This window comes from Lycium ferocissimum, chromosome 6 (assembly GCF_029784015.1).
Source record: "Lycium ferocissimum isolate CSIRO_LF1 chromosome 6, AGI_CSIRO_Lferr_CH_V1, whole genome shotgun sequence".
Taxonomy (NCBI): domain Eukaryota; kingdom Viridiplantae; phylum Streptophyta; class Magnoliopsida; order Solanales; family Solanaceae; genus Lycium; species Lycium ferocissimum.
The window spans coordinates 28,699,156-28,726,405 of NC_081347.1; the positions used below are offsets into that span (position 1 = coordinate 28,699,156).

General features: G+C 39.9%; 1 non-coding gene across 1 annotated transcript; it reads right to left on the bottom strand.

Annotated features, from left to right (window-relative positions):
* Positions 1–18,520: 18,520 nt before the first annotated feature.
* Positions 18,521–18,625, bottom strand: LOC132061702 (small nucleolar RNA R71). The gene has a single exon (XR_009416124.1). It is a non-coding gene; the product is annotated as a small nucleolar RNA R71 (small nucleolar RNA).
* Between the last annotated feature and the right edge of the window lie 8,625 nt (positions 18,626–27,250).

Below are 27,250 nucleotides of genomic sequence, written 5' to 3' on the forward strand. Positions count from 1 at the left end.
TACTTCATTTTTTCCACTCATTTCCTTATAAAATCATCCAGTATACCTTATATACATCTTTCACTCATTAAATATACTTAATAATGCTTTCTCCTTATATTCCAAAGTGGTTTTACTTAACCCTAACTCAACGTACTTATGTTTCAAATTTGATAAGTGCTCTTTGAAGATACGGGGTGTAACATTCCAGTTCATTAGTATGTATGGAATATGAACAATAGTAATATCGATGTCAAACACAAGGCATCATGCCACAAGTCTTCAATGAATCGTTTCCGAACCATTTCCATCATATATGAGTGTATGAATGCATAAATGGGTGTAAACATGGTAAATCAATGCAAATAAACTAACGATGAAGGTACAAGTCACAAGCCACAAGTCATATCAAGACTTAGATCAACTCAATCTTGAATTGAATCATACAAACCGTCTCAACCAACATAAGAGTCTAGGTCCCCCTTTACTTCCACTTATAGCAAGTACGCCTCACAACTAAGTCTTGTATCACCATGATGCTCCATTTTTCTATTTATTATCATCAAAAGTATATCATACATCAAGTGTTGATTTGCGTCTTTGTCATAAGTTTATATCACAACTCAAGTCTAAACTCATTATCCTTCCTTTCTCCGATGATATGTGTCACAATAAGAGAGAACTGAGTACAACACGACAATTTAGATAATAAGTCTAATCACACTAACAGGGCAACAAGCCACCATCAACAACAATCAACCTAATAGAAATCCATCCTGAATAACCACAATATGAATATAACTACACCTCATATTTCAGTACATAATGTAATGGTGACGAGCCCTCAAAATCAGAAGTCATACCAATCTAGCTAATATCCAACCAAAACACCATGTCCAAAGACCTAATCATGCTTTCTCCCATCAATTCTACACAATAAGTCGTAACCTACCTCGAATGCAGAACAGGAGCCACGAACTATTCCACACGAGCCTTCTATTTTTTAATTGCCTCAGAACGGTCAAAGTCCAACAATATGATGCTAAGTAGGCAATAACCCATGTATTTAAACAAGAACAACAATTTGGGGAAGAAGACCCACTTAGTTCTACCCTTTTCAATGGATGAAACTATCCTTTAATGGTAAATTTATCATAACTTCTATCTCTACAATCATTAACCTTCAATTCATGTGTATCTAATCAATTTTACCCTTTGAAACAGATTTTAGGACAAAGTTCCCATTTTTATTAGAACCTTAAGTCTTAACATGCAATTTCAACCATAAGAAATCAAATTCCCATCCTAGAAAGTGATAATCTATACTCCTAGATGATTAATCAACAACAAAATCAATAACTCATCAATTATTTAAGGGTTTACTAATTCTAGGATTCTAGGAACTTGAAGAAGAAAGGGAAAGGAACAAATAAAGGTGGGGACTTACCCTCCAAGATGTTTTCACTAATGAACGGAATGAGTTTGCCTCTTTATCTCTTGAGAAATAACTTTGAGATCTTGTGAGTAATGGCTCGGAGTTGGAATATAAAATGAGGGTATTTTGCCCTTGTCGGTCCTGCAGCGGTCACCATGGCCACTGCAGCAGTCCCGCCACGGCGGCCCGGAGTACGCTACAAAGGACTCCGTCGAATAGTCCTCACAAAAATGATTATAACTCCCTCATACGGAGGCCCTGAGTCCGCTACAACAGACCTGCTGGAACAATCCGCACAAAAATTGTCACAACTCCCTCATACGGTGGCAAAACGTGACGATCCTTTTTGTTATAGCTTCATAATTACGATACAAATATAATGGTTCAAACCTCACACAAAAAAAGGTTGTTTGATCAATGTGGTGCCCTTTCTAGCAAAAGACCTACGGTGAAAACATCGAATACGAGCGCACAAAACCCAAACCCATCTGGAATTCTTCGGAACCTCACCAAAACTTATGGACAAGCTCAAAATCATTATATTTACTTGTTAGAACTTCCAAAACATTCACACTGGGTCATCCTAACCCGGCGTTGACCGTGGTAAACTCTAACTCTCTAAGTTAACTAGCTTCTCTAGCAATGACTCAATTTACACTCGAATCTTGCGGGAACCAACCCAATGACTTCATTAAGTCATAGATCATACTAACGAGACTTGGGGAAGGGTCAACAAGGGTAAATGGCTCAAAAACACTATAATGACCAGGCAGGTCATAACATCAGATACCAATTTTCCAATCGTTCGTCCTCGAATGAAGACGGGGAGTAAGAAGGCTGACGATAACCCATTGTCTCAAAATAGCCTAAACCTTTAATCATAGACACAATTGTAGCCCACTCTGAACCGATAAAATATTCTAATTTTGCTAACCTATCGTTTACTCTTAGAGCCGTTCTTAACACCACAATTTCCTAGAAACACGTAAACACGCACCACAAGCCCAAAACCAATCACAGTCCTATCACCCATCTGGGGCGACTAATTTTAGTCCCTTATTCTAAAAAAGCTCATTCAAGCTATCCGATTAGTAATACCCATCACATAACCCACTACCACGAATACGACCTCATCTCAAAAATATAACCCTAACCTTCACATTATAGGAATTTCCATAAACCCTCTCCTTTAACCCACACTAACTCATCTACTATAAAGTGTTACAAAACTATCTATTTGCGAACCACGCAAACCATTTCCTTCAGCCTTAACATTTCGGTTACCTGAAACTTGCTTCTCACTAGTCGCTGATCACGAACCCTCACGAAATTATGTCATATCACTTAGTTCATTTTGTAGATTCCTTTCCTTAAGCATACTAATGATCACACCTCGTCCGAAATATGTAAGACAACAGCCCCACAACCTACACTAAACTAAGTAATCCCAAATTATAATCAAATCACAATCATCTTTACCATCTAATCATTTGTTGAACCCCCTTAATAGGATACCACAAATCACAAGTCTTGCAAACTAGCCAAGTCAATCCTAGTGATATTAGCATGCCACCCTCTCTATACCCTAGAGTTCCCTTAGCTCACTCAACTCTAAAATCAAAAACTTTCTAAATCCAACATAACACATATACCGTCCTATTACTGCTCTAACGTATATCTACTAAGGTGTCTTTGCTTGAATTCCCTTAATCTAAATTTTCAAAATGCTCTGTACAACTCGAGTCGATTCAACCTTCATCACTAATTTACCACTACGATGCCTTACTTGTCTAACTAGAACACCCTTAACCATTCGCGCGAATATCCCTTCTTATGCGATTAACTAACCGAGTAGTAACACCAGTAGTAGTAGGAACTGGACGAACTTACACAATAGGTACGAAGCTCTCCAAAATCCACACAACTATGCTTATAGAATGATGGAAGGAATGACAAGGGTTTTAAGGGTTTTAACTTAGGAAGTACGAAGAAAACTACTAGTTGTCCGCTATGGCGGTCCCGCTGTGGCGGACAGCCCAGCGCTACAGCAGACCCCGTCACACCTGACTACTCGTGCCGGTGAGCTATTCCTCGCTATGGCAGACTCGCTGTGGCAGAAGTCCTTCCGCAGCAGCGGTAGTCCCTTAACTAGTGTGCTCGATTTTCCACCAAGTTTTCACTCCCCATCCCAACTATTCATCCGAGGCCTTACAACTACAAACTAAACATGCAGGTCAATGTAAAAATATACTACAGACTCACCCGTGGCCTCAAAATTCCCAGCGGAGGTCTAACTTATCACGCCACCCCTAGTGGTCACTATACTTTTGTTAAATCCAAAGATCCCTACCTAACTTACACTCGTACCACACCCCATCATAACACCCCAACGAAGTTCTAAACTTATGCCCCAAACCCATCATATCACTAATATATCATACTTGTTTAAGACATAAAACTACTTATGTGACTTCCAAGAAACCCAACACTGAAAAGAGGGAGACCATGTAACCCTTCGTACCATCTCTCCCATTTCGCAAGAAAACCCACACAATAAACGAGTCTCAACCACTATTCAACACAACGGAAACCTCAAATCGTAACTGAATACTGAACTTAGTCACGCGTCCGAATCAGGAAGACATATCTGGTACCATATCAAGTCATCTCGTAAAAAAATCGCTAGCATGAGAGTCTAGGAAATGAGTTTCCACCATCCGTAGAAGAATAAGATAAGGAAGTGCAGATACCGATTGGAATCAACTAGATACCAATTTGAATGAAGTAGCACGAAAGAATGAAAAAAGTGGAAGTTTCGATGTCCTACAGCCTCTCGCAGATCGGTACAGAGCTGTTCATACCAATCCGAAAGACTCTACTAGACACGTCCTTGTACAACGAGATTTACGAACCTGGCTCTGATACCAACTATCATGACCCAAATTACCAATCGTGCTGGCACCTACTGATTAATTGTGTCTCGTAGATAGGTACGGAACTTCCAAAACATTGACACCAGGTCATCCTAGCCCGACATTGATCGTGGTTAACTCTAACTCGTTAACTTAACTAGCTTCTCCATGAATGACTCAATTTCTCGAACCTTGCGGGAACCAACCCAATGACTTTATTAAGTCATAGATCATACTAACGGGACTTGGGGAAGGGTCAACAAAGGTAAATGGGTCAAAAATACTATAACAACTAGGCGGGCGGCTACATCAGATACCAATTTACCAATCGTTCATCCTCGAACGAAGACAGGGAGTAAGAAGGCTGATGATAACCTAAGAACATGTCTCAAAATAGCACAAACCTTTAATCATAGACACAATTATAACCCACTCTAAATCGGTAAAATACTCTAATTTCGCTAACTTGTCTTTTTCCCTTAGAGCTGTTCTTAACACCATAATTTTCTAGAAAAACGTAAACACGCACCACAAGCCCGAAACCAATCACAGTCCTATCACCCATCTGGGGCGACTAATTTTAGCCGCCTATATTCAAAAAACGCTCATTCAAGCTATCTGATTAGTAATATCCATCACATAACCCACTAACAGGAATACAACCTCATCTCGTAAATATAACCCTAACCTTCACATTATAGTAATTTCCACAGACCCTCTCCTCTAACCCATACTAACTCATTTACTATAAAGTGTTACAAAACTATATATCTGCGAACAACACAAACCACTTCCTTCAGCCTTAACACGTCGGTTACCTGAAATTTGCTTCTCACTAGTAGCTGATCACAAACCCTCAGGAAAATATGTCATATCACTTAGTTCATTGTGTAGAATCCTTTCCTTAAGCGTACTAATGATCACACCTCATCCAAAATATGTAAAACAACAACCCTACAACCTATACTGACCTAAGTAATCCCGATTTCTAATCAAATCACAATCATAGTTGCCATCTAATCATTTCTCGAACCCCCTCAATAGGAAACCACAAATCACAAGTCTTGCAAACTAGCCGAGTCAATCTTAGAGATAGTAGCAAGCCATCCTTTCTACACCCTTGAGTTCCCTTAGCTCACTCAGCTCTAAAACCGAAAACCTTATAAATCCAATATACCATATATACCGTCCTATTACTGCTCTAACGTATATCTACCAAGGTGCCTTTGCTCGAATTCCCTTAATCTAAATTTCTTAAATGCTCTCTACAACCCGAGTCGATTCAACCTTCATCACTAATTTACACTACAATGCCTTACTTAACGTAACACCCTTAACCATTCGTGTGATTATCCCTTCTTATGCAATTAACTAACCGAGTAGTAACACCAGTCGTAGTAGGAACTGGCCAAACTTACACAATAGGTACAAAGCTCTCAAAAATCTCCCAAGTATGCTTAGAGAATGATGGAAGGAATGACAAGGGTTTTAAAGGCTTTAACTTAGGAAGTGCAAAGAAAACTACTCGTCTTCCGCTGCCGCGGTCGATGGTTCGCTACAGCAGTCCCGCTGTGGCAGACAACCCAGCGCTATAACGGACCCCATCACACCTGATTACCCTTGCCGGTGAGCTGTGCCTCGCTATGGCGGACTGGTTGTTGCAGAAGCCCTTCCGCTGTAGCAGTCTCCCCTTAACCAGTGTGCTCGGTTTTCCACTAAGTTTTCACTCCGCATCCCAACTATTCATTCGAGGCCTTACAACTACAAACTAAACATGCAGGTTAATGTAAAAACATACTAAAGACTCACCCGCGGCCTCAGAATTCTCAGCGGAGGTCTAATTTATCACGTCAATCAAAAGATCCCTACCTAACTTACACTCGTACCACACCCCATCATAACACCACAATGAAGTTCTAAAATTATGCCCCAAACCAATCATATCACTAATATGTCATACTTGTTTAAGTAGTAAAAGTAATTATGTGACTTCTGAGCAACCCAACACTAAAAACAGGGAGACGATGTAACCCTTCATACCGTCTCTCCTATTTCGTAAGAAAACCCATACAATGAACGAGTCTCAACAACCATTCCACATAACGAAAACCTCAAATCATAACTAAATACTGAACTTAGACACGCGTTCGAATCAGGAAGACACATCTGGTACCATATCGAGTTATGTCGTAACAAAACCACTCACATGAGAGTCTAGGAAACGAGTTTCCACCATCTGTGGAAGAATAAGACAAGGAAGTGCAGATGCCAATTGGAATCGACTAGATACCAATTTCAATGAAGTAGGTCAAAAGAATGAAAGAGGTGGAAGTTTCCTAAATGTCCTATAGCCTCTCGCAGATAGGTACGGAGCTCTTCATACCGATCCGTAAGACTCTACTAGACGCGTCCTTGTACAATTAGATTCACGAAATTGGCTCTATACCAACTGTCATGACCTAAATCACCGATCGTGCGGGCTCCTACCTTATTATCACTTGTAGGCAAACCCTTACCCGTTAACCCATTAATCACTAGCCAATTTTAACTTCTTTAATTATTTAATCAATGAACATGTGAATGAATAAATAGTCTGATCAAGTCATAAATAATAAATAATATAAGTGCGAAAGTCTTCACTATTACACCCCCAAAATCTGAAAGTCATTGTACAAGAACTCTAACCAACAATTTCTAAAGAATGAAGTATATGTCAAATAATAACAAATAATGTCTGGAATGAAAGTAGACATTTGAAAAGAGAGATCTTCAGGTGGCATGGAATGGGTAGAAGCTCACCCTCGGATCTGATCGAGCAAACTAGCTTCAAGCTAGAGGTGTAGTCTTGATGAAATCTCTAAAACACAATCGGCACTCAAAAAGGGTGCAGCAAGGTAGTACCAGTACAAACACTATGTACCGGTAAGCATCATAGGCCGAATAAGATTAGTTCACATATATAAGCATAAAATCAACAGGATAAACATATAGGCACTTAATACTCAAATTCAAGTCACAGAATATCCCATAATAGAGTCATAACCTAAGATGAGGCTTCTAAATCACAAGTTTGTCATGCCTCAATAATCTCACCTGATAATCACAAGTCCAAGTTCCGTCCCTAGGTAGAGTTACTATTCCATAATTTAACTCAGTCAATGGTCATATTTATATCATAATAGGAATTCAACAAACCACACCAAAATTAGAACTACACGAGCATGCAACAATGCAGAATAAAATGTAATGATGTGCAATGCAAAATATGATGAAGTGCATGCAATGCAATGCAATGCACTGGCCAAATACCTCACTCCTCAGTTACTCGTGTACACACATGCTAATTGGTATCATTCCCCAATAGTCATGACTTGCAAGGGACCCATGTTGTCTATGTACCACTCGTTCCGGATTCACTCCTAGGACCCGAGCACACAACTTGGTCACATCCTCACCCCCGGTCAAATATGCCTGATTATATCCAGGTCACATCCTCACCCCTAGTCAAATGTGCCTTTTCATTTGTATAGTAACACTGTCACATCACTTTCAATGATCAATTTATCAAGTACCATGTATCAAATAGTATCACAAGTTCAACAAGAAGATTACATTAACTTCTTCACTTATTTCACATCACAATGTACGTCTCAATGTATTCCAGTTCATTAGTATGCATGGACTATGAACAACAGCAATATCAATGTCAAACACAAGACATCATGCCACAAGTCTTTCATGAATCGTTTCCGAACCATTTCCATCATGTATGAGTGTATGAATGCATAAATGAGTGTAAACATGGTAAATCAATGCAAATAAACTAACGATGAAGGTACAAGTCACGAGCCACACGTCATATCAAGACTTAGATCAACTCAACCATGAATTGAATCATACAGACCGTCTCAACCAACATAAGAGTCTATGTCCCTTTTTACTTTCACATATTGAAAGTACACCTCACAACTAAGTCTTGTATCACTAAGATGCTCCATTTTTTGACATATTATCATGAAAAGTAAATCATACATCAAGTGTTCATCTACGTGTTGTCATAAGTTTATATCATAATTCAAGCCTAAACTCATTATCCTTCCTTTCTCCAATGATATATGTCACAATAAGAGAGAACTGAGTACAACACGACAATTTAGATAATAAGTCTAATCACAATAATACAGCAACAAGCCACTATCAACAATAACCAACCTAATAGAAACCCATCCCCAATCACCACAGTATTAATACAACTACACCTCATATTTTAGTACATAATGTAATGGCGACGAGCTCTCAAAATCAGAAGTCATACCAATCTAGCTAATACCCAACCAAAACACCATGTTCGAAGACCTAATCATGCTTTCTCCCGTTAATTCTACACAATACATACGTTTTCCTAATCAAAGTCTAACTAAAGTAAGTTGTAACCTACCTCAAATGCAGAACAGGAGCCACAAACTACTCCACACAAGCCTTCTGTTTTCGAAGAGCCTCAGAACGGTCAAAGTCTAGCAATATGATGCTAAGTAAGCAAAAACCCATGCATTTAAACAAGAACAACAATTTGGGGAACAAGACCCACTTATTTCTACCCTTTTCAATGGATGAAACCATCCTTTAATGGTGAATTTATCATAACTTCTATCTCTATAATCATTAACCTTCAATTCATGGATTTCTAATCAATTTTACCCTTTCAAATAGATTTTAGGACAAAGTTTCAATTTTTATTAGAACCCTAAGTATCAACATGAAATTTCAACCATAAGAAATCAAATTGCCTTGCTAGAAAGTGATAATATATACTCCTAGATTGTTAATCAACAACAAAATCAATAACCTATCAATTATTTAAGGGTTTACTAATTCTAGAGTTCTAGGATTTTCACCCACCATTGATGGACCTTAAACTAATCATAGAACTTGAAGAAGAAAGGGCAAGGAACAAATAAAGGTGGGGACTTACCCTTCAAGCTGCTTTCACTAACGAATGGAATAAAGCTTGTCTCTTTCTCTCTTCAAAACTGACTTTGGATCTTATAAGTAATGGCTTGGAGTTGGAATATAAAAAGAGGGTATTCTACCCCCATCGGTTGCTGCGGTGGTCACCATGGCCGCTGCAGCGGTCCCGCTATGGCAGCCCTGATTCTGCTACATCGGACCTCTTTGGAATAGACTGCACAAAAATGATCATAACTCCCTCATATGGAGGCGAAACCCGACGATCCTTTTTGCTATAGCTTCATAATTATGATACAGATCTAATGGTTCAAACCTCACACAAAACAAAGGTCGGTTAGTCAATTTGGAGCCCTTTCTAGCCAAAGTCCTAGGGTGAAAACATCGAATACGAGCGCGACAAAACCCAAACCTATCTGGAACTCTTCGGAGCCTTACCAAAACTTGTGTACAAGTTCAAAATCATCATATTTACTTTTTGGAACTTTGAAAATATTGACATGGGGTCATCCTAATCCGACGTTGACGGTGATTAGATCTAACACTTTAACTTAACTAGCTTCTCCATCAATGACTCAATTTACACTCGAACCTTGCAGGAACCAACCTAGTGACTTCATTAAGTTATATATCATACTGATGGGACTTGGAGAAAGGTCAACATGGGTAAATAGGTCAAAAACACTATAACGACTAGGCGGGGCGTTGTAGTTAGTCACTATAGTGAATTCTCAATGGGTTCCTTTGAGTGGTACACTAGGCTGGGGTAAGTCTAGGTGTATTTGTGTGCTTGGATAGGGGTAGTCAAGGTTTGCATAAGAATTATTGTAAGGGTGAGGGATTATAGGAGTTAATTCCTCACAACGATAGAGTTGTAACCTGAGTTGCTCGGTTAGTGGAGTTGAAATCCTACAGGGGTAGGTCATGGTTTTTAGTCCCTTGAGCAAGGAGTTTTCGTCATAAAAATCTTTTGTTGATTCTCACACTGCAGTGCATAAGGGAACTGGTACACGACCAGGTCCTTCATATACTGTTTGGTGGACGCTTAGCCTGAGTCAATTAGTATCAGAGCGAGTTCTTTCTAAAAGGCTAAACTTAAAGAGGATCTTCATTATGGCTAGTTCACCAAGCCTACAGAAAGAAGAATATATCATAAGACCACCAAGTTCCAATAGAGAATATCATGGATGGTAAAAGGGGAGAAGGCGTAACTTTTCATGGATGAGGATCTAAGCTGTGAGACATCATTTGCGATGGACCTTATATTTCTATGAAAAGTTATGGGAGTGAATCTGGGACCGGTCAAAAGATTGAGAAGAAGCCAAGAGTTGACAGACCTAATTTTTGGAAAAGAAAGAAGGGTGAAGTGAGAGGAGGCAGTCAAAAAGTACTTTAATAACGTTTACATGAATAATGACTGCTCAAGGCATATTACTGAAAGAGTGGATGATTTCCTCTCACTCAAGGCCTACCAAGGAGGGAGTGTGTCTTGTGGAAATGTCAAGAAAGGTCATTCTTGGCCATGACAAAAATTGGTAAGACATTCTCCCATGAACTAAAAATATGGCACAGAGGAACCTAGTCCCTGCAATAACAGAAAAAGCAACAGAATCTTCAGAAAGCAAAGAGGAACCTGGTCCCTCTATCACTCTACTTGCTAAAAGCTGATTATGTAAGACAGAGGACCAAGTAGCAGACATCTTCACCAAGGCACCAAACAGGAAGCAATCTATAGGAGATGGGTTTGAGCGAGCTCAACTTGTTTCCCTTCCTCAAACCTCTTCAGCCTTGGCTATGTTAAGAGGAAAGGTACAAGGCTAAAAGATGTTTTTACGGAAGCATCTAACTAACACTTGTATGGTTACAAGTACACACATGTGGCAGGGTCAGGACAACACAAGCATAAATGACGCTGCACATCTCAGAGCTCTTTCCTTGTCTTCAAAATTGTCAACGGACCTGGTGTCCATGACTAAGGTTAGTAGTCTCTTCAGTGCTTAATATGTCTAGAACTATCTAGAATGCCATGTCAATAATACTCTTCCGCTTCTATTCCGATCTGAGCTCTTTAAATGCTTGTCCATGCTAAACCTCTTCGTACCTCAAAAGAAAACCATTCCTCTTTAGATCTTGCCAAAAAAAAATTACCATATCCGAAATCTGAATCGTCCTTCCTTACTTGGCAAAATCTGAACCCCAACATATCACTACCAGATCCTAAAGATAGTCTGACTCTGGTAAGTCCCATTTTTATCGACTACTCTAGAATAGATAAAGGACTCTATGAGCCCTGTGTAGACCTTCTCCTCGATGACTCTAAATGCGGGGGAGCGAAACAGATCTAATATCATAGAAAGTGGAACAGAAATTGTTAAGGGGTTTGAAGAGGCCTTGAAGGAAGAAAATATGATGAAGGAACTAGAAGGATCTGATGACGAAACAGATGAAGGGGAAGGAACCTATTAGGGAAGAAATAGATGCAATCCGCAATACATGCAATCCATTGGAAGAAAGGTATCTGTCACGAGTAATCCTTGTGGTAGTGCCGAAGAGACAACATGCACATTTGCTCCATGTCAATCACAACCATCCTAATATGACAAAGAAGGATGGAAACACCTTGCCAAATACTGTGATAGATACCAAGATGTGCCACCTTATGGAGGATAATGTTTCTTTGGTATAGCCACGGCTCATTACCATGTACTGGTTGATGAGAACGGATCCGGCATAGCTACAAACTGGCTATGCTACATATGCAAGGTGTACATGTTCGGTCTCCATGAGTCCACCAGCCTATTATGCATATTTAGTTGCCCGTTGTGCACGATATTAAATTGAAGATAATGTGAAAATCATGGAGAAATGAAAATGCTCAAGAAGCCAAAGGAACCAGGTCTCAGTGGTGCTGTAAAGGAAGCTGACTCTTAGCTAAAGACTGAAAATCTTTGTCTAGACCCATTAATCCTTAGTTCTTCAGCCCCTCCTAGTCCCCCATGAATATCTGACCCTTTGTATTCCATCACTTAATGACTGGCACTCAGGGCAGTTTAAGCATCATATTTTGTACTGACTAAGTCTACTATGTTTTTGATATGCTTAATCTAATCTGGGCAATTACTCTAATTTGTGCAGTGATCTTAATACTTGTTGTTACTGTTCTTGCTTATGTTGTGTTGCCCTAGTGGGCATGAGTTAATGCTATTGAACTTCTTTTTGGCTTATGCTACTTTTATTACTCTTTTCAATGATACCAAAAGGGGGAAGCAGAAAAAGGGGTGGGAATGGGAGGAAGAACGATGTGAGAGAGACAGTTTGTCATCATCAAAAAGTAGGAAAATGACTATATGCATGTTTTGATGATTGTCAAACCTGGTAAAACCAGAAAGAGCAAGAAACCCGGTCCTCAATATGGCCTCTCCATATAACACACAGTCTTAAGAATATAAGAGAGACATGTGCAAAATATAAAGGGAACAGTGTAAAAGGGAAAGAGGACTGAAAGCTGGGCAAGTGAAGGGCTCATCCGCAGGGGGAACAAGTGGGAATCTAGTTCTCAAGGGGAAGTTTGTCTCTGAGTTTATCATCATCAAAAGGAGGAAATGGATATGTCATGACATGTTTTGATGATTTGACAAACCATACTCAAAGAACCAGAATAGTACTATGTATCTCGAGGTTGAGTCTCAGGGGGAACAAATGAGGTATCTGTGTAAGGGATCTAGTCCGTAGGGGGAATACAAAGGATGTCGCTTTGTCATCATCAAAAAGGGGGAAATTGATAAGAAATAATATGTTTTGATAACATGACAAACCTAAGGAACCAGATATAGGAACAAGTACAATTAGATTCATCTCTCTGAACTTAGTTAACCTTATGATATTTCATATCTTTGGTTGTCTAACATGCTCCTTAAAGATCAGATGTCTGCAGGAATTGCTCATATATGAGAGACCAGTGATGTTGATTCAGAAGGACTAGATGGGATCAGGTCTCCAGCCTGCTTAGCCAACAATGCATCTATAGAGCTACAGACAGTGTATCCAATACTTATAACGTGTTTGAAGAACAGATGAGGAAATAGTTCTCCCAGATAAAGGTTCTAATCACTGAAGCCGAAAGTCCAAATCCACAGTTGTAAAGTGAGCGGCTGAAAAGTACAATGCAACTGTATAACGCATACCTCATCAAGGCCAACTGATCAGCGGTCCAAATTTCATGAGTGGTCATTTCTACTATCTCTCTCTCTCTATCCGTGCATATAAAGACATCATCTTCCAAGAGAAGACTCATTCTTGCACAATCCAAAATTGCTCAATCCAAAGTGCAAGTCTCCACCTTTCAAGGTGTTCCTCAAGAACAGAGCCACAACAACCTGAAGGACGTGTCCAGAACAGAAGATGCTTTAGGTCCTTTGGTTGTTGAGTCCTTCTTCTTTTGTGCTTAAACTGTAAACCTACTCTTCCGTGAAAAGAAGCTGTTTGTAGGTGTCCAAAATTCTCAAGGTTACTTCCACAACCGCTTGAGTGGTAAACTAGGCTAGAGTTAGCATAGTTGTATTAGTGTGTGGCTAGAGTTAGTCGTTGTGGTGAATTCTCAAAGGGTGTCTTTAAGTGGTACTATCACGACAATATTTAGGATCGCGCGAGCACCTACCTTTCCCTCCTCAGTAGGCGAACCGTCAATCAAATAACACATCAACCAAGTAAACACAATCCACTCAATCCAGTGAATATATATATATATATATATATATATATATATATAATTAACAACGAAAATCAACTTATGTAATAACTCAAGATTAAAAATGATTCCAACAGTAAAATCGTTAAAAACTCACCCCGACTTCCCACGCCCTGGTCTAGACTAGTACAAGAGCGACTAATATAAATTTCAGAATGGAATACAACTATAAGACTAATTCCCTCTCCCGGAATGAAGTGGGAGGAGATCTTCAAGATAGGTGTCGTGCGTCTCCCAAAGTATCGAAATCAATCACCTAAAAAGCTCTACACCCAAAAAGGGATGTAGCAAGAGTAGTATTAGTACAATTACACGTATTGAGTAAGCATCATAGGCCGACAATGGTTAGAAACACATATCAGTAAAAGAATTCACGAGTAAGCAGGATAAACAACTAGAACAATACCATACATATATTACCACTCGTTATAACATCAAGAATCTTAAATTCATGCCAACTCTCCTCTAGTGGCCACCAATCAATTTCACAACAGTTTACTTTAGTCATATACCACTATGCCATTCGTTTTTAGTATAGGAGTCCACTTATCATTAAGTTATTCCTTATCTTACATCCTTTTGTAAGCCAAACATATAACTGATCCTACGACGATCTAAGAGATAAACTAACAAGTATAAGGCAACCATAATCGTAACCAAGTATACGTCATCGCCTAAGTAGAACATCTAAACCCAAATATGCCAAGTTTCAATGTGCCCAATCCGAACCAACATCACAAGTAAAGCACCAAATCATCTCAATACAAGACAAGATGCAGTGCAATACGATAATGTATGAATGCAAATGCAATGTTGTGTACACATGTACTCCGGACAGAAATATCGACATCTCGGTAGCACAACCCAAGGTGACTCGTGAAGTCTAAGTGCCACTCATCCCGGATCTTTGCCCAACAGACAGACGAGACCCCGGATCTTTGCCCACGGGGGGTTCTCACCGGCACCACCCTGGGGGACCCACGGAGTCCATGCACTCACTCAATCCACGATTTTAAAACTAACATCGAATATCAGACTTTCACATCACTCTCATTTTAAAAATCCAGCTAACCTCATCATAATGATTCGGCAAGTACAAACAGTATCTCAACAGTATGCCATGAAGAATGAGAATGAGTGAAATGCATGTGTCAACTTCAAGAATCAACTCAATATCACAAGTACCAACATAGGTACGCCAACAATATATCAGTGTCACAAGTCTCAATAGGGGTACGCCAACAATATATCAGCAACTACACAGGTGACACAGAAATCTATGCTTGTATCAACTTCAAAAGTAAAGTACCACCATATCACAATCAAGATGTAACAATAGTTCCAACATCTACTGATAGCATGTGGCATCAAGCCAACAACAAAAGGACAATTAATCACAACATAATATTATCGCTTTCTCTTTTACTGCCTATCAATCCTTACTACATGATCATTTCACCTTCTATTGACATGCCATCACTACTACCAATCTAGAACTAATTTACAATCATTGGTACATTTCACCCACCTAATATCGATTAGGTTTACAATAATAGCATAGCACAACCTAGGCACATCTTACAGAAATTTCCACTCAAACCATCGAAAAAATATGAATCAACCACTCCTCCCAAGTCACATAGAAACCACTATTACTCAAGAAAACCAATACAAAACCTCCTAACGAATCTACAGGCCGCAAGCCCGAACACACAAATCACTCGACAATACTATCCTATGATTCCATCCCAAGCCTCCAATTTCTACACATGCATTCTCTGTTTCTTCTAATACATGAATACGGGAAACAAACTGAAGTCTACCGAAAGGAAGCAGTAACCTACCTCAAGGCCGAGTGGATGACACCAGCATTCGTTGATTCTTCAATTTGTTCACCACGTTGTAATCCATAAGAAGGAACTCAATACCATGATGAGACCCAAAATAGGATTCACCATTAGAACTCTTATAAAAGACTTTGAATTGATAAGGTAAATTTGGGAAATTAGCCTATCTCTAGATTTCATTCATAACTACACTAGGTGATTTATTAACCTCCATTCATGACTAATGTTAACTATTTCAAGCTAATAGCTAGGTCAAATTGCCATTTTTATCTACCCTTTAGAAATCCATTTTCAAGATTCATAGAAGAGACCCATTTATAATCTAGTAGGGAAATGAGAAACTAAGTTAGTAACCATTCTAAGGTGATGAACAAGAGGGAATAACTCAATGAATCCATATTAAGAGCAACTAACGAATCATCTTTTTAAGTCTTATGAGATTGTGATACCCATTCTTGTGGTTTCTAGATGAGGGACTCTTAATAAGTATCACTAATAGGAAGAAACGAATGGGAGGAGTTAAAGCGATTACCTTTCCTAAGAAAATATCAATTTTGGCTCCATAAAGGCTCAAGGGGCGGCTGGACTCTTTAAGGTTTTAGAAAATGAGGCCAATTCCCGAAATGTAACTTAAATAGGGGAAATCATTGCTCGTAACTTCAATTGCGGTCTAAGACGTCACTCCAGCGGTACCGCTTTTATGATCGAGGCACTGCTGGGGTGGTCTGATGTGGCGTGATTTTACGCCATAATCGATGCTTTTCGGCTATAAGTTTTACTTGTTTTTAAGCAAGTCTATGTGATTTTACGTGTTTTTTATCGGATTTCAGGTATTAAGTGTTTTGATGGCAAAAGTTGGAGAATTAGGTGAAAATGCAGAAAGAAGTGGAGAAAATAACAAATCGCTGAAGAGGCAATTTTACGGAGCAATTAGACGGCCCGCAGAACTTTCTGCGGAATGCCAAATGTACCGTATAATGATCACAGTAAGTAATTCACTGAAGGTCCATCCTGCGGAGCAATTATACGGACCGCATAATATTTGATGGTCCGTCAAAATGTATCGTAGAAAAACGCAGGAGACTGTTTGACGGTTTAAGGGGAAAAAATTGACGGTCCCCATAACGGCTTTACGGTCCGTAGAATAGACCCGACGGGCAATTTTGTCTTTTCACTTCTCACGACTTAGGGTCATATAAATACCTGAGATAGGTTTGTTGTACGAAAGACATCAGATTTCAGTTTTTATTCTTCTTAGCACTACATACTCATAGTTTTAGAAGTCCTTTGGATTACAAACAATTGCAATTACTTTTTCCTCAACACCATGAAATAAAATTGTAAGCATTATGATCTCAATTATTTCTAATTGTTCTTCTTTTTCTATGAGTAGCTAAATTTCCTTACTAAAGTTGTGAACCCAATGATGAGTGTTTTGTGATTGGATTTGTGATTAATATACGCATAATGGATTGTTAGGGTTTATTTATTCTTCGTTCTTCATTCATAATTAATGGTTGCAAACACTGATTAGAGCCATAAACCTTAATTTATTTGGGAAAATAATTAGGGTTGGTAAGAATAAATAACAAGGATTCAAAGCTTTAAACTTTGTTTAATAAATTCACTTAGGAATAAGAAGAATTTGCTTGGCATAATTAACCGTTCTTCATAGTTACTTTCTTATATTTGGGAAAATCATAGAAAGAGATAATCTTTATTTATTGGGAAATAGTAGAGATTCATATAGAGATTAAGTGCATTCATATAATGATCCATTAGAAGTATATCAAGATCAATACCCATGATCATACACCCTATCTAAAGGGGACACAACCTTGGTTTCTTTTATCCTAAATTACACATCCAAAGAAACTAGTTAGCTATTAGTCCTTAACACCCAACTTTTACCAAAATTATTGGATTAAGACATTAGACCTAAATTAAGCATCCTACGATTTTAGTAACCTTTTCACACCATATTTCCTGTGGGATTTGACCCCAGCCTCTTTGGGTTACTATATTTGACAACGTCCGCGTTATACCATTAATAGGTGTAATTTGAGCGTATCAAATTTTGGCGTCGTTGCCAGGGAATACGGTTTTGAAATTACTAAATAGTGTTTGCTTTGATTGAAGTCTTTTGCTTATTCCATCGTACCTTGTTTGCTATTCTTTGTAAACCAGGTGAACATGAATCAGGATCAGCAAAATCAACGTGCTTGTAACTAGAGGAATTGATTCAATAATCTAGCAATTGAATCAGATGAAGAAAATATTTTCGCTGATCTTATTCCAGAGAAGGACTATTCCTCTGCTATTAATCATTCTCGAGTTGGAGCTGCTAGCGTGAAAACTGACTCCTCTCTATACCAGTTGTTGAAGCTTGAGGGATACTTTCGCAACTCTACCGAGAATGACCCTCAACGTCATTTCCGGAATTTTGTGGATGTGTGTGCTAATCACATCCAAAAAAATGTTTCACAAGATGCTATTCTGCAGAGGTTATTTAAATATTCCTTAGCTGGAGATGCAAGAACATGATTTGAGAAGCTGCCCCAAAATTCAATTACTACATGGGCAGAGATGGTGACTGTTTTTCTCAAGAAATGGTAGCCTCCTAGCAAGAAGGCTGAAATTCATGACAAGATCTATGAATTTAACCAGCGACCGGGGAACAACTATATGAAGCTTGGGAGAGATTCAAGGAGTATTTGCAAAAAAGTCTGAATCATGGTTTTTCGGAGCACATATCAATGGAGAAGTTCTACCGAGGGCTAGATCCAGTGACGCAGTCAGTTGCTAACAATGTAGCTGATGGTTGTTTCGTGAACAAATCTTATCGATGAGTGACCAACATAATTGACAAGCTGACTACTCACAATTAGGCTTGACACTCAAACAATGCTGATGTTATACCTTATGGTAGTGCTATGATCAAGAATATAGTAAAGGAGATCTAGATACTCAGCAAACATTGGCAAAGCTTGCAATAAATATTTTCTTGCTAACAAAGAAGTTTGATGAAACCCAGATTAAGAAGGTGAATGTTTGTGAGAATGATGCAGGTATGCCAAAAGGGATGTACTAGACGCAAGAGGGTCTATTTTATGATGGGCCTCCTATGAAGGTTGAAGATGCTAACTATGTGAATAACTCTCAAGGGGGTTATCAAAGACAGAACTACGAAGGTGGTTACTAGAATCAGAATCAATGGAGACCTCAGCAAGGTCAAGGTGCTTTTAACAAATCAGGAAATTACAACAATAATTATGGCGGTGCGAACCAAGGGAGTTACAACAACAATAACAATTTTGGGAACAAGAGTTCCAATCCTTAGATACCACCGAAAGGGCAGTCAACAGAGCAAGGTAGTTCGAAGGTTGAAGCAATGCTTGAGAAGATTCTGGCAAATCAGTCTAAGTCTGAGAGGACTTTATCTGGGCTGACAGAGACAATAGGTTCCCATGCTGTGGCTATTCAGAAGATTGATTCACAGATGAGGGATATTTCTAGAGAGCATCACCCTCCTAAAAAGGGAGGACTTCCGAGTGACACTATTCTGAATCCGAAGAATGGGGGAGGCGATGTAGACCGTGTGTTTTTCATCACTACTAGGAGTGGTAAAATACTCAAAGGGGCTGATAAGAAGGTTGTTGATTTTAAGCCGATAGAGGAAGAGGAAGAGGTGCAGTCTGAAGCACCAATTATTGTTGATGAGAATCCTACTGACAAGAAGGTTACTGATATTCCAGAGATTATGAAGAAGGCTAATAACACGAGCAAACAGACTATAAAAGTGGCTCTCCGCCCTTTGACTCAGCTTTTCAAGTATAAACCTCCTTTTCCTCAGAGGTTGGTAAAGAAGAAGGAAAATGTTAAGTTCGAGAAGTTTTATGATGAGTTGAAGCAGATCTCCGAATTTTCCCTTCTTGGAAGCTGTCAAGGAGATGTTGGGTTTTACTAAATATTTGAAGGACCTGCTGATAAAGAAGAAAATGGTTCAACATGAAACTGTGAGTTTGACTCACACTGTGAGTTCCATCATCAACTACTACTGTTCAGAAAAAGGGAGATCCTGGGGCGTTCACCATTCCTTGTTCTATTGGGCACCATGATTTTGCTCGAGCTTTGTGTGATAATGAGACGAGTATTAATCTGATGCCACTTGCTATATACAAACAATCAGGTTTGGGGATGCCAAGTCCAACTACTATGAGGTTACAAATGGCTGATAGGTCTATAAAAAGGCCTATTGGTGTGGTTGATGAATTTATGTTGCCCACTGATTTTGTGATTCTTGACTGTGTTGTTGATTAGGACATCCCTATTATTCTAGGAAGACCCTTCCTTGCTACAGGGGGAGCTCTGATGGATTCAGAGAAAAATGAAATCAAGTTCCGAGTCAACGATGAAGAAGTTACTTTTCAGGCTAGCAAGGGGATGAAGTTACCAAGTGCTTACGAGAGCATTTCGATAATTAATTCGTTTGATGTTGTTGATGAAGTGGTAGAGTTCAAGATGGAAGAAGAATGTTTGGGTGAAGCTCTAGCCTGTATTCTTGTGAACTTTGATGCTGAAGACATGGAAAGTTATGTGGAGACAGTTAATTCACTTGTTGGTTTGGGTTCATATTCTTACTACCCAAAGAAGCTAAATCTTGATCTCGAAAATGGAATAACTTCTCCAGAAAAGCCTTCGATCATTAAGCCACCTAAGTTGGAGCTTAAGTAGCTCCCATCACATCTGAAGTATGAGTTCCTTGGTCCGAACAATACATTTCCAGTGATTGTTTCAGCCCTACTGACCGAGGAACATATTCTACATCTTTTGAAGGTATTGCGTGAATATAGGAGTGCGATTGGTTGGACCATAGCAGACATTCGGGGAATTCCATCTGGAATCTGTGAACATAAAATCCAGTTGGAGGAGGATAGCAAACCGAGTGTAGAGCATCAAAGGAGATTGAACGAGAATATGCAAGAGGTAGTCAAGAATGATATCATCAAATGGTTAGATGCTGGAGTGGTTTATCCGATAGCTGACAGTAAATGGGTGAGCCCAGTCCAATGTGTTCCTAAGAAGGGCGACATCACAGTTGTGCCCAATGCAAAGAATGAGCTGATTCCTACGAGAACTGTAACCGGATGGAGAGTTTGTATGGACTATTGCAAGCTCAACACTGCCACATGCAATGATCATTTCCCTATGCCTTTTATTGATCAAATGCTTGATCGGCTAGCAGGGCGTTCTTATTATTATTTCCTTAATGGTTATTCGGGATACAATCAGATCAACATTGCGTTGGAGGATCAATAAAAGACGACGTTTACTTGTCCTTATGGGACATTTGCATTCAGTCGGATGCCCTTTGGGTTGTGTAATGCTCCAGGCACTTTTTAGAGGTGCATGACGTCGATCTTTTCTGACATGGTAGAGGACTACTTAGAAGTGTTCATGGATGACATCTCGGTTGTGGGTCGCCCCGAACATGGGCCTAGACGTAACACGGCACAGGGTACCAGACTGCATATGACCGAGCGAACCAACTGGCTGGCTGAATCAACATGTGATACCAAAAAATAACTGAATTATAAAATAAGACTAACACATGCTGATTGTTATATCCCGTGTTTTTGCATATTCGGAAGTTTCGAAATGATTGCGACTTGTAAGGGGTAAGGCCATATTTTGGTTTTATTTAGCATATAAGTTGTTCATGAGAAGTATTGACGCGGAAATATCGAGGAAGGCTAAGGGCAAAAATTGGAATTTCGGAAATGAGTTTCGTGAACTACCAATTATTTAACCAAGTAATTGGGCCAAAAAAAAATAAGGGAAATGAGGCCCAAAGCATGGGGTGTGGCCGGCCAAGGCTATATGGCCCAAGGCCCATATGGAATTAAAATCCATGTGATTAAATAAGATGGCCACCATATTATTCTTCATAATTCCAAGAACTTTCAAGAAAAAAAAAAAAGAAGAACTTGGAGAGCAACAACCAACAAATTCGGCCAACAAGAAAAAAAAAATTTCCAAGCCTTCAACTTTGATTCAAAAATCTCTTCCTTCTTGAATTCTTGATAAGTTCAAGACGCTCTTCGACATGGTATAATTAGTTTAGCGAAAGAACCACGTTTGCGACAAGTTGGAATTTGAAGAAAAAGGTAAGAATTCTATGTTTTTGTGTTATGGAATGGGTATATGTGTCATAGTGATTAGAGTTGCATGAAAATTATGGAATTGTTGTGTGTGGTGTGCAAGCCGTGTGTGTGTGTGTGTGTTGTGGCTGTGGGGTGCTATAAGGTGAAGGAGAGATGAGTTGATTTTTTTTTTTATTATTTTGACATGTTAGTTGTGTGTTGTAGTCTTGTGACGAAATGGAATAATAATGGTTCAAGATTGGAATGAGAAATTGTTGTAAATTGTTGTAGGAAAGTATATGATCTTATTATCGTTTGTATGCAATTATGGAAATGAGATTGCTAGAATGTGAATTATGGTTTCGGTGGAACTATCGTACCTTTTGTAGAATAATGTATAATGCTTCCGAATTATATTTGAATGGCCTTGAATTTGTAAATGAATATGAAAACATTGATATTGGGTTGAAAGTGTGAAGTTAGAATGGAGGTTGTCGCATTATGTAGAAAGGAAGACCATTTGCGTTGGAATGAGTTTAGATTGATTCTTGATGACTATTATTGTGTTGTTGGTATTGTTATGGATGTTGTTGTTGATATTATGGTCGGGTTAACTCTCGGGGAGGTTGAATTTATAGGGGAAATGCTGCCGAAATTTCGGTAGGCAAATATGGATTTAAACTTGAATTCTTAAAAGCTTGTAACTCACATTTGGTAATTATGACCAATTGTAGATTTTGATAGAAACGAAGGAGTTGAGCTCGGACGAGCGTAAGACGTGAACAAGGTATGTAAAGCCTACCCTTCTTTCTTTTGGCATGTTCTAGACATAATAGGTTTGGATACGAGCCTTGGGGATGATTCTATTCCTAGAAATCCGAGGTTGGGTTTGCCCCTTTTCCATTCAATAGAATTGAATTATGCCTTTTATGTTTGTTGGAAGAATAGCCTAAGCATCGATAATTTTCACAAATGGAACCGAATTGTCCTAAAACTCTCGTAAGTGACTTCATAAAGTAATGTTCGTCGTTCACGTCCGCCACCCCGACCTGATCCGAGGTGGGCCCACAGTTCCCGAGACTTTTGTATTGCTCCATTTGACTTATTTCCATACGATAGTTAAAGGAAACTGTTGGCTAACGTTCTAACTTCTGTAGATGGTCTAGAATTGCTTAAAAATGGTCGTAGAGGTTTTATAACGAATGAGGTTCATAACGATATTTGAAAGGCATTTAGTTCTCACTACTTTGCATGTACACATGGTTGCTAATCTTTTTATGCTAACTCGGATTCCCTTGAAACGGGTTTGTGGGTTATTAATGATTTCAAGAAAGTTGTTCTTTTAAATAAAGGAAACATAAAGTCAATTTTCAAAACCACTCCGAGGGGGGTGTGAGATTCTCTTTGTTTAAACTTTTCTAAACGATTGGATGATTTCATGACGTGACTAAGTGCGCTATATGATATATGGCCTCGGTGGTGCCCGAGTGGTCAGCCTCGCTTACGCACGAGTGCGCTATGGCCTCAGCTTATGTCTGAGTGTGCTATGTAACACATGGCCTTAGTTTATGTTATGGATATTTTTTTTAACGGGATTTCCATGCATTTTCATATTTGCATACATGCCCGAAGGGGCCACTATTGATATTGAGCGGAAGCCGAAAAATTTGCCTGGGTGGGGCCATTGTTGATATTGAGCGGAAGCGGCCGCCCCGAAGGGGCTATCATTATTTTGCCGGAAGCGGCGCGTGTGATGTATTGCATTACTCCTTTAAAAGAGGTGTTCTAGATTACATTACTTACTTTGAAAATGTTAGTTGGATTGCGATTATTTACTTAAAGCCGGTTTTGGGACTTTGTGTATTTATTTATGTTTTCTTTTTTTTGCGAAGGCTGCAGATATTGGGTTGGTTATGATTTCTTCTTGCCTAACTTACGCGGTGGTTACTATCTATTCTCGCTTTACATATTCAGTACATATTCCGTACTGACCCCCTTTCTTCGGGGGCTGTGTTTCATGCCCGCAGGTCCAGGGACGCGACTCGGCGATCCAGCTACTTAGGGGGATTCAGCACTAGGAGTCGGACAACTCCACTTGTTCCGGAGGCTGTTCCTATTTTGGTATAATTTTGTGTATATATTCTGCAAGTCATACTTCTAGAAGTACGCGAACAGCGTGGGTGTTATGGGTCTTTGTTCGGTTACGTCGGTCACTATGTTGTTGTATGGAGGTAGCGGTAGCTCTCTTCGGCCCGCCTTGTCCTATGCCATGTATATATTTATGTATGTGTATATATGTCAGTACGTTTTAAGACGTTTTGAGTTATATATCGACTATAGTATTTTATCTAGAATTTCAGATAGAAAAAAAAATCTATTGATCGCCATATTCGAGTGCAAGTAGTAAATGTTGAGTTCTCAGGCAGGGTAAGCCCGGTCACTTGTCATGGCCCTAGGTTGGGTCGTGACAAAAGTGGTATCAGAGCAGGTCAGTCCTCGGTATGTTCGCAGACGGTGTTTAGTAGAGTCTTGTTTATCGGTGTGTTGTGCACCACATCTATAAACAGGAAGCTACGAGACATTAATAGGGTGTCATTCTTTCTTTCATGGTGAATATCGTGCGGATAGAGCTGTGTCGTAAGTAAAGTCCCTAATCTAATGATCTGTATGATTTCAGTAATGCCTAGGAAGGGTAAAGCGACGGCGGCTCAGAGAGGCACGGCCGTTGTGGATGAGGTAGGTAGCCAAGCCCCTAGGTCTACCAGAGCTCAGACTTACACTGGAATACGCATTCGGTCCCAGGGTTCTCCTACTTCCTCATCTTCGGAGGGGCTCAGAGAGGCATCTGACCCAGCCCCAGCTCCAGCACCTGTACCAGTGCCTCCAGTTCACCGGCCGGATATCCAGAGTCAGGAAATAAGAGAGATAAAGGATGCTATACGCTTGCTAACCCAGATACTTGCTACCCAGGCTGGACGACAGGATAGGGGCCATGAATACCCGGATAGAGCCGCTAGTGCCAGGGCCGAGAGATTTTCTTACCTTAAATCCCCCAGAATTCAAGGGCACGGACCCAAATGCTGATCCCCAGGAGTTTATAGATGGTATGCAGCGTACTTTAGATATAATGAGGGCGTCGGCTACGGAGTCTGTTGAGCTAGCCGCCTATAGGCTACAGGGTATAGCAATTAATTGGTTTCAGTCATGGAGGTTATCCGAGGGAGGGATGCCCTCCGCCGACTTGGCAGGAATTCTCAGATGCCTTCTTGCGCCATTATATGCCACCTGAATTGAGGCGGGCAAGAGTTGACCGGTTCCTTAACCTGCGGCAGGGTAGCATGTCTGTTAGGGAGTATAGTGTGGAGTTTGATTCTTTAGCTAGATATGTGTCACACCCTAATCTCGATCAGGGTGTGATGGGCACCCGACCCTTACCTAGGGCCGAGCGAACCCTCTGACTCTTATTCCATGCGTAAGATTTTTTTTTTTTCCTCTAAGTCTAATATACATGACAAAGCTTACTAAAAATATTCTTTCTGCTGCTTTCCGAGCAAATCGAATTTGTAACTGCATAAAACTTATATCATAATACAAACTGACACATCGGCCTATGAAGCCACGCGACGACCGACTTCGGTACCCACGACTCGTAACGCAAAGTCTCTAATCGTCATCGAAATCCGGCACGCGTGTACTCGACTCGGCTACACTCCGGCCAAATGGAGCTTGCCAACCGCCGGAACATCTTCTATATTGACCTCGATCCGTGCAGGTGTACCGCGCGCATGAACGCGCCCCCGAAGAAGAGGGGTCGGTACGAGCAATGTCTTGAGTATGTAAGACATGAACGGTAACAACACGGAAGAGCCGCAGTAAGCATATCATGTAAGGAGAGTATTAATGCAGATGGAACATATCACGTGTAAAACGGTAAACTTTTGTGCGAGTAATAACTTTATGGAAACATAGGCAGTGTCATAGGATAAAGGAGTAACTCCGTACATGTGAATGCCACTCGGGGGCGGAGGCCATGCATGCCTAGCTTTTTCCTTTTCCCCGAACACGGTGTTTTTATTCTTGTACATAGAAAACAGATACTTTTCGGAAAACGGTACTTTTTACTCACGATTCTACGACGCCGAATTCATCGGCTCTCCACCCCTCCCCAACGTGTTGTCCCAAATATATCATATTATATATATCAAATATCGAATATCAAATATCAAATAACAGACGCCGCGTACGGCTCTCCCATATCCCGCGTCTGAGCATCCCGCGTTCGGGATGATAAGCCAGCTGAATCAGGTGGACACAGTTGCCCTCCCCATTCCCCCACATATACAGTGTATACACACACAATCATTAGGATCAGGTATTATATACATTATCATATAAACAGCATGCATGAGAGCCCAAGGAAGGTCATGTGTCCATCGGAGTGACGTAAGGTCGGTGACCTCCGATTGTATTATGGAATAACCGGGATCGCTTTGTCTCACCTTGAAGGGACGAGTACTTTAAGGCGAGACTACCAACGAAGAATAGTACTAGGAGAAAACATAGTATGATATCAGGGGCATCATAAACGTCAATTCATAGACCTTGGAATCCATAGAACATAGCGTCATAGCTAAGAAGTGGAGCTAAGGATCAAGAACTAGTTCGTCACCTTTGTATTCACATTGAATCCTTTGCTTAGAAATCTTGGTCATACTGATCGTAGGCATATTCTCTTTTCTACATCATCGTTATCATTATTGCCATAGAAGTATTCTCATTGGGATAGGTATAGTACTTGTCAGTTGATAACAGAATAGGGATCAAAGGTTTCTTTTGGATTCAGCTTCAAAGTAAGTCAAGCGGAACAATAAGGAAAATTCGGGAAACAATGGGCCCACCTCGGGTCAAATGAGGCGGCGTACACAATTGATGTATAATACGTTTCATGACATTACTTAAGAGGGTCTTAGGGTACTCGGGTCTTGTTTATGCAAGTTCTAGAGGTCTAGGAGGTCTTTCCCACCTTTTGCACAATTTCTATTTCAATTCTACTGAATGAATAGTAACTAATTTCAATCTCGGTTTTCTAGGAAAGGAATTATCCCCGAGGCCCGTGTTCAAGCCTATTACATCTAAGACATGCCAAAGAAGGAAAGTAAAGTCTTACATACCTCTTTCTCGCTCTCCTTCGTTGCTCCAAATCAATTTGCAAATCCGCCAAA